General features: G+C 45.9%; 1 long non-coding RNA gene across 1 annotated transcript; it reads left to right on the top strand.

Annotated features, from left to right (window-relative positions):
* The first annotated feature begins 8,913 nt into the window (after positions 1 to 8,913).
* Positions 8,914 to 12,407, top strand: LOC129384721 (uncharacterized). Its single transcript, XR_008612376.2, has 2 exons — positions 8,914 to 9,247; positions 12,041 to 12,407. It is a non-coding gene; the product is annotated as an uncharacterized lncRNA (long non-coding RNA).
* The last annotated feature ends 502 nt before the right edge of the window (positions 12,408 to 12,909 follow it).

Here is a 12,909-nt window from a genome sequence, read left to right as displayed (position 1 = left end):
TTTTTAAATTCTGGCTAAAGTTAGCTGGGGCACCCTGTAGATTATGGGCCCTATAACGTAAAACTATGCCATTATGTTTCTATTCCAATCTCCTGACGTCAGATTTGCGTAACCACCGACGCAAGCACCGGGCGGTCACCCGCAGGGTTGTCTGAACAGACCAATCAAACGCTCTCCTCGCTCATAGGAGGTCACTTTTGTTTGCTTGAAAAACGAATAACGTTGCCTAAACTGAGCGGCTTGTCGTATCTAATTGGCTGACAAGAGGCGAGGAGAACGCTCAAGTGGAGAGGGATTCACTGGGGCAGAGCCAGTGCACTGAAAATCGATAACCGGACGAAGAGGGTGGTGCCGGCGTGTGCGATTGGTCGGCTTTCCCTTACTTAGCTTGTGGTGGCTGGTCGAAAATCACGGCGGCATGCAACGGAAGCTTAAGAATGACGCTAAAACTGACCCTCAGCAAAGAAGAGTTGGCAGAATGAGGTGGTAAACGTGCCGAAAGGGCTCAAAAACGTTACACGGCCACGCAAGAAGCTTTATTATACGCAAATACACCCATGCTCTCTGGCAGGTGCGAGTAGCCAGCGTCTCAACAGTCGGCGGCAGCCATTTTTTATTCCTTTCGGAACGGGGCTGCCTGCGGCTATTGCGAAGAAAATTCAGTTTTGTTCGGCATATTAATGCATCTTTATCGCGTACACGTCACTTGACGCGGTGAGTTTGTGCGGTTTTGTGACGTCGCCTGACAGGCAGGTGAAGTGGGTGCAGCCTGAAAACTTTTTACCAATAGCCGAGGGCTAATGACGAAAAGGGGTTGAATCAGAAATAACTGTTTCTCTTTTTTCTGTCAAATCATGCATAATAAGTGTGTACGCATCATATCAGATGGGGAGGTATCGCGGTTTTCGTGACGTCGCGTGACAGACAGGTGAAGTGGGCGTGGTCGAAGAACGTTTTTGACCAATCATGGAGGGCTGATAGCCGAATCGGAATAGAAAAGTTTGGAATAGTTTTACGTTATAGCGCCCTATATCTGCATGCAAGTGACGATGTTTCCATGCGTAATAAATGTTGTAAATTATTAGAGGAGTTTATTTTTTGAGTCGTTAGGACTGCCTACTGGCCAGAGAAGCACTACTGAGACGCACATGATTTATGTACATTTTACACGTCGTTGATAAAAGACTCTGCAGACGGGGTCACCGAAGTCTGCAGGTTCTTTTCCAGGATCAAAAAAGCACGCAAACCAATTTGAAGCAAGGTAGGACATACAGCAATATATTCATTCTCTATACATGCTGTTCATACCATTAGAAATAAATGGTAGTCGGCTATCTCCTATTTAAGAAGTATGATAAGTTTTGTCCTGTGTATATATTGAGATATATTCTGTTTGTGCCCGATGTGTACATTGAAATTTGAAAAGAACTGAAGTATCAAAGTACGGGTGAGGTAGCCGCCGCTGGTGCTTCTAGTGAGCGTGTCCTCCTATTGTCAGGATTTGAAGAATTAAAGCAAAGGTATATGAATTTAAAGCTGTGCACGTAGCACCGACAATGATGCAGTAAGCTTTTAGCCACAATAAAATTTTAAGTGAAAAGGTAGAGGCAACTCGAAAGAAACCTCAAATGATGTGAGTAACGAAACTCCGGCAATCACACTTTATGGAGGAGGAGGCCCGGTAGGCTTCGGCATCATCAAGGAGCCCCCCCCCCCCCCCCCCCCCCACCCCTCGGTAAACTGCGGAAGGGGCTTGGGCCCCGTTTGCAAAAGGCTCTTCGGAGCCGTCCCCCCTCCTCCCTGTATTCGGCGCCTATGAATCCAAGGGCTGATAACTAGAAAGAAAGGAATCTTTCCTTGAAGTTATTAGCGCCTGCAAAGAAATGCTTTAATTTGAGCCTGCGGCACCTTCTAATGTTGGAGCAGGTGAGGGCATACAGTTTTCTTGAGGACGGACGCTCATAAGAAGCCCGTACTGAGTCTGTTGGTTGGAGGGTAATAAACATAATTAAAGAGATCCTTCGCATACACGCAATTATTTTGCCGCAGAGCTCAAAATAACTGCGCCAACTGGGACCCTATATAGAGAGCTGATAAACAGAAAATAACCCCCCGCTGTGCAGCTCGACTGTGTGTCGTCTTTCTCTGATTGCCCCGTAGTGCGTGTGTACAGAAAGATCTACCACTTACAATGGCCGCCATGAAATCATGGGACGCAAACAAGTTATTGCGCATGCCTTGCCTTCTGCGTGTTATCTTATTCGCAGTACACTATAGGTGATGGATTCATACCGCTTGTCATAGCAAGCGGTGCTCGAGGATCTTGAGCTAATTGATGACGAACGCGAACAAAGTGCCATATTGCTCGACAGCGCTGGCCTATTCATGGTTACAAAAAAAGAAAAAAAAAGGAAAACTTCGACATGTACGAGCGCGCTGGCTAAATATTCGTGTCCTCACTAAACGTGCATAAATCTTATGCCGCGGGTGACCGTTTCGCGCATATTCAACATTCATTCACCGCAGCCCCAACTCGTAAACATGTCGGATGAAGCGTCGTTTTCTTTAGCATACTGATTAAATGCGCGCCGGCTGCAATAGTTTGCGAGCATATCGATCTATGTCGAAAACAGTGGAGGAAAGTTTGACGTTTTGTTGGCGAGCTTCACCTCAGATGACTTGGAAAACATTACCAATGCTCGCAGCCTATTGACACTGTGCATATTTTGCCCTGAGCAATGCGCAAGTGCTCGTCGTGGTTCTTTCAGCAAACTGCTTTTCTGAGACGATGCAGAAATGAATTAGGAGCTTTTTTTCTAATAAGAGACATAACAGCATCTTTATTCACTCTCTCTCTCTCTCTCTTGGCATTGTCTCAAATGCTCGCAGAGCACCACTCGGTCGCCAAACGATGCTTAGATAATATACATATAGAGAGTGGGAGATTCCAGGTCTTATTCCGATTATGGCGCTTTCATTTTTTTTTTCAAATGCGAACACTTTATAAAGTCGTTGTGATAATGACACCTTCGTGATTCTTTTTGGTAATGCTCCCCTAATACATTTAAAATAAATGTCAAGTACCCTACTGGAGGCTGTCTTACCAAGCATGGTTTTCTCAGCATAAAGAAAATTTGGAACATAAAAAAATTATGAATTCTGATAAGAAACTGTAGTTTTTCTGGCAGAAAAAGTGCGGCTTTTATTTAGGTATTTATTTGAAATACCTTGAAAGTAAAATAAACCTATTACAGAGGGTAGTCTAACACAAGGTAGTTGTATATCGATACATGCTGCAGTGCGTAACAGGTAAGATCACAAGCATAAATAATGAATATAAACGAATGTAATAATTAGACAGTAATTGACGGCGCAGAAATACAGTAGTACTAGTCGAAAAAATAGTTTTTTAGCACACAAGTTCCGACAATGTAACAGCGTTGCCATCTGGTGAAATTGGCCACCAGATTTCGGAAATCTGGTGAAAATGAAGAGCTCCTGGTGGCCAGGCCAGCAAACTACTACACCAGACAAAATCTGGGTATATCTGGGGAAAATCAGTCTACCGAAATTACCGTCTACCGGCCTTGCTCATCCAAACATCTAGCGCTAGGTAGCGCCTGTGGCCGCCCGATTCTAAGGCCTATATTTGTATTTGTCTATTCCTCATGGAATCCCTGTGTTGCTGTGCTAATGCTAGGGTACAGTGAACTAAAGCTTACTGTATCTAAGGTTTATGCTAGCGTGTGATGCTAGCAGTAGGTCTCAACGCACGTATAGTTATAAGAAGTTTCAATAGGCGGCACCGTCTGTTCTAGCGGAGGAATGAAATTACCGTGGAAAGCGCGGGAAGAGCTACGCCGGGCCACCGGCAACGAGTCAAGTGGCCAGCCAATACACGTGCGGACGCTCCGTTCGTTTCGCTTTCACAAAACGCTGTTGCGCAGTATAAAGGCATTTAGCTTCCATGAAATTGGTGGCCTAAGATCCACCCAGGACTTCGCAGGCAAAGCACATCGCAATTTGGTAAGTTTGGCGGTAATTGTTTACTTGTGTTGCTTTTTTGTAGCGTTTGCCACAAATGCCCTGATTCTTTTTCTAGACTCAACCGCTTCACACTGTCGTAATGAGCAGTGAAAGCAAGTCGACTCCGAAGGGAGATGGTGATCCAGACTGTGCCAAGAAAGTAAAAAGAGCCCGCAAGTCCTATGAATATAACAGGAAGTACCTCGAATCCTGGGAAAAAGAATTCCCATGGCTTACAAGTGCGACATCACAAGGTAGCAAGCTTCCATTCTGCAAGTTATGTCGAAAATTTCTTCGACCACACCACGGCACACTAACCAAACATGCACAGGGAGCTCAGCACAAAGGAGCTGTCAAGTCTACATCAGTTTCTCAGACGCTGAATTTCCCAAAGAAGCCAAACCTATCGGACGACCTGAAACGTGCTCAGTTGGAGTTAGCGCTTGCAACCTGCTGCCACTGCCCTACCTTGGCTATTGACCATTTAGGGGAAGTGATAAAAAAAATGGCAAAGGAAGCGTTCTTGAGCACCCACGTCTTCACCGTACCACGTGCACTGCTTTAATCAACTCTGTCTTGTCCCCCTCTCTTCGAGACGAAGTTATGGCTGATATCAAAGGCAAGAAGTTCTCTCTGATGCTGGATGAGACCACGGATGTCACGGTGGAAAAGTTGCTCGCAATCTGCACCCGGTATTTTAGCGAAAGATCCGGCGAAGTTGTGACTGCATTCCTGGGGCTTTATCCAGTGATTCATGCGACTGGTGAGGCGCTTTTTCAGATTGTCAGAGATTGCCTTTATGAGTATGGGATGTGCCTTTGCGATTGTGTCGGCATTGCCTGTGATGTCTGCTGTTACACGACTGCAGGTACGAGCACGGCTACAAAAGGCAGCTACCTTAACATCACTGTACTTGCGACAACAGAACTTAGAGCTGTCTTCAGAGAAATGCTGCCTTGTTACTTTCACTCGGAAGGCAATGCAGCGTTATTCTGTAAGTGTTAACGGACAAGCAGTTGCAAATGCACGTAAACACCGCTTTTTAGGCGTAATTATCGACCGCGACTTATCATGGAGCCCGCACGTTTCGTACCTAAAGAAGAGGTTGCTGACAATAATACATCTCCTCAAATTTCTCGGCGGGAAGTCATGGGGCACATCGGTGCGATCAATGCTGCAGCTTTATAACGCATTGTTCCTCGGTTTCGTAAGATACAGCCTCCCTGTGCTTGGTAACACCTGCAAAACAAACCTGCGTGTACTCCAGGGACTACAAGCTCAAGCCCTAAGGACGTGTCTCGGTCTTCCGAGGTGTGCGTCTACAGCGGCAACGATTGTCATAGCACGAGATCACCCAATATCAACGTACTTGGTAACCGACGCTCTCAGAGCGCATATTCGCCACGTTGCCCGACTACCTTCACACCACCTTGCCGCTCTACCCGCAGAAAGGCCACACGCAACTATCAGTCGTATGATTGTTGCCAATCGCACCTCATTGCCACTGAACTACATGCCTGCAGCAAGACCATCCTCACCTTTATGGTGCCTGCACAGACCTGAAGTACGCCTCACCATCCCAGGAATCACTAAAAAGGCTCACATGCCGTCATTTGCCCTGAAGCAGGCCACATTAGAACTTTTACATGAGGTGCACAGTGGCCGCGTACACGTATACATCGATGGCTCAGTCACATCTGCAAGTTCAGCTGCTGCTGTGGTGATACCAACAAGATCCGTCGAAATACAGCTAAAAACGTCGCATGTATCATCAACGACAGCTGCTGAACTGGTAGCCTTGCGTGCGGCTCTTCATTTCATTCAGGAGGAACCACCCCATGCATGGTCAGTCTTCTGCGATTCCAAGGCAGCCCTACAGAGTGTACTCTCAGCACTGCGCCATGGATCACATGAACAGCTCGTCGCAGAGATCAGAGAAGTACACCATCGCCTAGTTAACGAAGGACACGATATCATATATCAGTGGTTGCCTAGTCACTGTGGCATACACGGCAATGATCGAGCAGACGCAGCTGCCCGATCTGCCCATGACGGCGTCAGCTGCGTTGCCATTCCTCTTTCGAGAGCCGACGCAGCGAAAAAACTTGCCGTACTGGCAAACGACCTGACATTAGCTCAGTGGAATTCATCCGATTTCACAAGTGCACGACTTCATACCCTGGACCCTAATTTACAACTCCGTATTCCGCCCGAGCTTCCACGACGTGACTGTACCCTTCTAGTTCGTCTATGGCTTGGAGTAGCATTTTCAAATGCGTACTCCTTTCTTATCGGAATGTCCAACAATCCACTTTGTGACTTCTGCGGGTGCAATGAAACAATCGCGCACCTTCTTTGTGAGTGCTCTCGTTTCAACCCGCAAAGAGCAGTCCTCTCAGCCACCCTAGACAAACTGGACAAGCGCCCACTTACAGAAAACAAGATCCTTGGATACTGGCCTACGCGAACATCAGCGCGATCGGCGATGAAGGCGCTGCTGCGGTATTTAAAGGACACTGAACTTTCTGACAGATTGTGACTTCACTGTGTGGCACAGGATTGTACGGTGCACTGCATAACACTAGGAACGCCTTTGCGGGCTACGTGACAGTGCCCACAGAAACAGTTTGTGTGTACGTGCGTGTGTGTGTAGTTTTTTTTTTTTTTCTTCTTTTTTTTAATCCTTCTCTCTCTCACCTATCGCATCCCCTTGCCCCTCCCCCAGTACAGGGTAGCCAACCGGAGATAATCTCTGGTTAACCTCCCTGTCTTTCCTTTGCCTTTCTCTCTCTCTCTCTCTCTCTTGCCTGTGATGGAGCTGCTGTAATGGTTGGTGAACACAACAGTGTTTGGTCACGAATCAAGGAAGAGTCGCCTAATTGCATCCTGAACAAGTGTGTATGCCATTCACTGGCCCTCTGCGTGCAAAAGGCTTTTGAAACGTTGCCTTCTAGTCTAGGCTACCTCCTAACTGAAATCCCAGCATGGTTTTCAAACAGTACACTCCGACGCCATGCTTACAAGGAACTTTTTGAAAGCATGAAAGAACAAGAAGTAGAAGCACAAAGTGACAAGAAGCCTTGCCACATGCCATTTTTGAAACTATCTCGCACACGATGGCTTGTTCGGGGGCGTGTCATCAAGAGATTGATCGAACATTGGAATGAGCTGAAGGCTTACTTTACGTTAGCCATGCAAGAAGGTACTCAAGAAGTAAGGCACAAAGCTCGATTGATCCATGACATGCTCCATGGTGATGTAAACTACATTTACGTCATATTTTTGTCTCCCATCGTCCAAGAATTTGAAAAGGTCAATGCCTTCTTCCAGTCAGTGAACATTGATCCAGACAAGATGTACAAAGAGCTTGATCTGCTTCACCGAACGCTGAAGTCAAGAATTTTTGACAAGCAAGGGCACAGACTTTCATTGGGAATGACAGACTTTGGGTCTCAATTTGTCAGTGAACTCCTCCGTTGCAAGCACCAGGAGACCAACCTCAACGAAGCTGCTGTGCAAGGGGTGAAGCAACGCTGCCAAGATTTTCTCAATGACTTGCTGAAGGAAATGGAAAAGCGTCTTCCCTCCAATCAAGCCATTTTTCAAGGCATGAGTGGACTTCACCCTTCACGAGTCTTGTCTCAAACTGCACGACTTTCTCTTTTGCAACTTCCCCTTCAACATCTGGTTCAAAAAAACATGGACGTTATTGAAATGCAATACAGGAGAATTGTTATGCATCTTTGGAGCGAGGAGGCCGTCTTCGACGGGAAACTTCCTGAGGATTCTGCAACGTTCTGGGCTGGAATTTTCAAGTTTAAAAATGCCATGGGGGAAAAGCCCTACCAGGAACTTGCATTGTATGCACTGGCATGTCTTTCTTGCCCAGTGTCGAATGCAGTGGTGAAGCGTGTCTTCAGTCAGGTCACGTGTGTGAAGACGAAGTACAGGAACAAGATGTCGCTGAAAACTTTGGATTCCATTGTACGAATTCGCACAACGTTGGCCTCCCGAGAGGGGTGTTGCGTGAAGTTCACTATCACAGACGATATGCTACGCAGGTTTCGTTCAGACATCTACGATGCTCCAAGCGATGATTAAAGGCTCCTAATCATCACAGACGATATGCTACGCTGGTTTCATTCAGACAATTACGATGCTCCAAGTGATGATTAAAGGCTTCTCATCATGATTTTATATAAATAATAAAGTGAGTGTTTGACGAATGTTAACTCTTGGTCATTTTTGTGCATTTTAAGGCAATTTTATTTTCTGGTGAAATCTGGGGAAATTTTAGCGAGTTTCTGGTGTCGTGCCGACTTTCCAATCTGGCAACGCTGCAATGTAAGCACAATGTGCCTATCAAACAATACACATTATGCAATGTACAGTTGTACAGGTACTGGCAGCAGCAGAGCGTGAGAGGTAGAATAAACCTCTGCTACACCATTTGTCTCCCGCTATAGCGATAACACTTTTTTTTTATTTTGATAGGAATGCTGACACCACAGCGCAGATCTCTATCACTGAAGAACAGTGATCTAAGTTACAACTGAAATTTGCGGTGCGTTTTCTAAGAAAGAAGACTTAATTTTCAGAGGCTTCGACCTTTAGAATACAGCAACAGAAGAGCAGCATCGAAACTTCCGTCGCGTATGCTAAACACACGCACAAAAGCGTATAGTGTGGGAAGAAGTAAAGAGCGAGATAAAGATAGGGATACTGAAATCGCATATACACGCAGGACAGCACTCTACCGCGCGGGTGCGCCCCCGGCCCCGCCCTCCATTTTTTTTGCGCATATTGTCATTGGCATTTCAGCATACGGGCGATGCTCCCTCACTTATGGCAATCACAGTCCAGGTGAAATAGCCAGTCGCACGGGCACACACGAAAGAAGGTCAGCAGGTTCTTGCATTTAGTGCTTGGAAGAACGGACGTGCTGCCATCCCACTTCTCGCGATAATAATCTTTTGCAGAAAAGAGACGTGGTTTCGCCCACTCTCCCCTAGCAGTCAATCTTCGGCCTCGCCGCTTGGTTACTGGGAGCTCTGAAAGCGACAGTCGCCCGACGGGGGTTTTCCCGTCACGTGGCCTTGAGACTGACACGAGGGTAGGCAGACTCACGTGTCTGGTGGGGAGCCGTATAAAAGCGAGGCACCGAGAACACCGAAACCAACAGAACGCCCTCATTGCCGCATCAGCGTCTTCGAAGTCTCAGGTGAGATTGATTGGCAGGTTTCAATATTAACGAAGCAGATGTTTCTAGGTGCTATGCCCACACGCCTACGTATTCTGTGTTTTTATACCTAATCGTGCCAAATAAGTTCGGGGGAATGGGGTGGAGAGGGGTTCATACATGTTATCACAAAGATTTTATTTCCGTGGTTAACGTCAAATTTGAATACGGCCGCCACACCTGAGCAACTGTGTTTACCTAAATTCAACCGAAAACTTAATCTGAAACCCATCGTGGACACCATGACTCTCAAATGAGCAGTTACGAAGGCAGAACTAAATTTCGCTTCTTTTCGGGGCCTGTAAATGTTTAATTATTTCTTGGCTTTAGACAAACATCTCCTTCTAGCAGCAAAATAAAGTTTCCTTTGGCAAGAATCGGTCGAATTTTGAGGAATTAACGCTATAGCACGCCGAACAGCTGCTCTTGCCGCCCCAATTGGCACATGACAAAAGGGTAATACGTCCGAGAGCAAATTCATGTTTTAGGATTGAGTTCCTGAAACACGAACTGGATCAAACTAGGTCCTTTCGACACAACTGCGCGTGACACTGCTGGATTTGCACTGCGCTAGTGATAAGGGGTGGACCGTTTCCTATGAAAAAGAAAATGGTCGTCCGCCCGGCAGCAGAGTAAGCAGCCATAAACCTGCATTTCTTCCATAGACGGAGCGTAAGCAGGCAGTGAAATTCAAAATACTGCTAGATGCTTAAGCGTCACGCAGAGATGGTTTCTGAATTAAGAAGGAACACCAGACTGAAACAGAGGCCACCACTTTAGGTACACGTCGTGGCAACCGAACGCGCACCTTATTGGAAGCGTGCAACTCTCGCGTTCTTAGCGAGAATAATTAACAGCGTTGTCAATTGGCGCTATGTGTTTCTGCCGTTGGTGTTCTTGTGAAAACTTATTTTTATAAGTGCAGGTGGAGCCAACACAATACGGGATGCGGGTTCAGATGTCAGCGCCGAGTTGAATGTAAACGCAGTCTTAGCTTGTAATGAATAAAACGGTACAACACCAAGTTAGTCGCGCACAGTGGTACACGTAGCACACTTGAAGTTCAAGCTGCTTCTCTATGCTGTGGAGATATTGGGGTCCAAATTGACAAAGCTTTTCGTCTGTAAGGGCTCACTGCCAATGGGTGGCCGCCTTCGCCAATATGCCCGGCATCCCGATTGGCTGGCATTTTTTCTTACGGTCAATTCTAGGTGAGGGCTTTTTCCGAGTGCGAGCCCTGCTTCTTCTGAGATCTAACATTCCCTAAACATTTGACACTGCCTGTATCTATTTCCAACTCTTGCGATGCAAACGACCACTGATTAGAGAAATACTTGAGGCAGAAGACAAGAGAGCCAATTTCACGGTCGGCACGGGTTCACTGTGTCATTAGTTTACTTATTAGCTTATCTGTGTATGTAGACACGTAATTTATTTCGTGTCTTCGCAAGTAGTCACGAAAATATTTAAATTTAAATCTTCTTGAAGCCCATTATAACTAAAACACTAGCTGTTTAAGCTTTTCCCCTGGGACACGCGGCAGAGATCGAGAAAAAATAGAACCTGCTTGTTTTCGTTATCAAAAATCACATAACTAAGCCAAACGTCAAGCTTTGCTTAGTGCCATATCACGAAGCGATAATATCGTGCTTCCTGTGAATTTTTCTTGCCAAACCTTTAAGATAGAGCTCGCAGATACCAGCATGAATGGAATGAGAAAGCGTGTTCTGTATAATCGTGAAAATCTGCACGGTAGCGCCTTTTGGGAAGTTGATTCTGTGGGCTCGTTACGTTTTCCCTGCTTTTCGACAAGATAGATGGCCTATGACACGACTCTCCTGTGCAGAAACGAAGCCAATAACGAATAAAACGCGACGCGGCACATGACACTTCCGCGCGCTTCCATTTGGTTGATTTCATGTGCGAACAAAATGTTAATTTACTTTATTTGATTCCACGAGCTTCGAAAATTAGTTTGCGAAGGAGAAGTGGTTTTCTCGTTTATTCTCTACGTACCACTTCTAACAGCGCGGCCGCCTTATTAATTTTGTCTGTAGTAACAATCAGCGAACAACTCGGAGCTCTTTTTACGTTAATAATGCTAAGGACACAGCACGGGGACAACAGAAAAGTGCGTTCCTAATCTGTGCTATACCATTTATACTCATAATGGCAAGCTTTTATTGAAACTTTAGGAGAATGCAAAGCAGCTTATGTTATTCTGTGTCTTTCTCAGAGGCATGTGCCCATATGGGCACATGCTACTTTGCTATAGCAAAGTTCCGACAGAGATTTTTAATATAGTATTTTCGATCTGGGATCTTAGCTGGCATGTACAGCCGGTAACAAAAGCTCACGGGACATGAATTCCATAAAAATGTGAATTTTAGCTTAGTGAATGCTTGAAACTTATAATTAAATGGATCATCGAGTAGGTCACAAGAACGACTACACATTCCAGCTTAGAATTCAACATTATATGCCCAGACTTCGCAGGTATTCAGCTTAAGTGCAACTCCAATGTCCAACAATGATTTCTGGCAGACTAAACCTTGCAATGTTTCCTGTATGCTTCACAGTGATACATTAGTATACTTCTATGCTAATGCCCTTAACACCTCTGTAGCATTAGCCAGCATAAAACAGGCACTTCTAATTTAACCCCCCCCTTCTTCCCCCACACACACTGTGCATTGGCTTTTGTGATAGATTGAGGGTGAAGCTCCTTTATGCTATGTAGTGACATTGTGTTCATGCATGCGTGTTCTTTTCCAGTTCAGCCGCAGTCATGATCGCCGCAAGCACCAAGTCCATCCTCCTCGCCCTCGTCGTGCTGGCCGCTCTGTGCAGCCTGGCAGCCGCCCAGTTCGGCTACGGCGGTTACGGTGGCTACGGACGCGGCTATGGCTACGGAGGCTACGGCCGCGGCTATGGTGGTTACGGTGGCTACGGCCGTGGCTACTATGGCGGCTACGGAGGCTACCGCCGTGGATACGGCTTCTACGGTTAAAGAAGCACCTCTTATCCCCGACTGCCTCCAACGAGACCACGAAACGACGCGCCCGCAACTCGAATACATCTACGAGTAACGATTCGCCCTGCAATGAAAGATTACATAGAATAAATTGATTTCATAATGCTTCTCAATGACTGAGGACACCTTTTTCTCTGCTGATGCGTAGTGCCTACGCAAAGCCATCGGTGCAATATACTCCTTCCAGACGTCATAATCTTACGTGGCGTGAAATAATTTCTATTCCCAGGGCAGCATAAATGGCAAACCCGCAAGCTAGACTTTCTGGTGCTTTGAAATAAAAAGGAACAAACACGCATTATTTGAGAAATCAGTTTATTGCCAATGCTACTTGAATAGCTGGTAAGTGTGCGGAGAAAAGCGTGCCGCAAACAGCGCATAAAAAAACTGCAATGTGCTTTCAGAGAAAGGCGCAAGGAAAGACTGTGTGTCTGTGGAACACCCACGTCCTTTAACAAATAAATAAAATTGCGAACTGTGATCCAACGTTGTTGCTACGTAATGTGGCTCTGTACAATGTGTTCGTAATAAAAGAAGCTGCATTTGTCGCGCCAGTCATCGAAAATTATGAAAAACTCTTTAGCAGCAAATAACAAACATATTTATCAAA

Source organism: Dermacentor andersoni, chromosome 4, assembly GCF_023375885.2.
Source record: "Dermacentor andersoni chromosome 4, qqDerAnde1_hic_scaffold, whole genome shotgun sequence".
NCBI lineage: Eukaryota > Metazoa > Arthropoda > Arachnida > Ixodida > Ixodidae > Dermacentor > Dermacentor andersoni.
The sequence above is the reverse complement of the archived record's forward strand: the minus strand, read 5'-3'. Positions and strand labels throughout refer to the sequence as shown.